Raw genomic sequence first — 620 nt, 5'->3', positions numbered from 1 at the left:
TTTAGTCTAATATTTCATCTTCAGAGACAAAATGTCAATATATGAAAATATTCAATTACATATAAAGGGCCATAGATTATGGTTGGAAGAGGAAGTCACAAATCGATAGTGGGATATTCCAAACCACTGCACTGTGAAAGTAAACACAAGAAAGAAAATAAGGATTCCTATTGTTCCTGATAAAAGGAAAGGAAAGGTAACTCCCAGAGAGCCACTCCCTCACTTTGCCATATTCAAAAGTCTAGAACAAGCCACAGGTTTGGCCGTACCCAAGGAAAGATGAGGATTCAGGGTGTAACAAAAGACAGCAGGGATCATGGGGCATCTCAGATTTCTGCCCCCAACATCCACCCTTGCACTAAAACTTGATCTAACATCTCACATTGGTGGGGATCTGGTGTTCTTGTAAGAAAAAAAAATAGTCTCAGAAAGTGTTTCCCTTGTAGTCTCTGAGGCAGTTGATCCTCAGCACTTTCTATTTTGGAAGCCAGAAAATTCTTTCTTGATTGAAAAGGGGGGCAGTCCTTTGCACCACAGGATTCCCATGGTGGACTGCATGTCAGTGGGTGCCACCAGTTATTACAACCAATGTCTGGGCAAACTTCCTCAGGATGCAGAAG

This window comes from Macaca nemestrina, chromosome 18, assembly GCF_043159975.1.
Source record: "Macaca nemestrina isolate mMacNem1 chromosome 18, mMacNem.hap1, whole genome shotgun sequence".
In the NCBI taxonomy this organism is placed as follows: domain Eukaryota; kingdom Metazoa; phylum Chordata; class Mammalia; order Primates; family Cercopithecidae; genus Macaca; species Macaca nemestrina.
Note: the sequence above shows the minus strand (reverse complement) of the source record.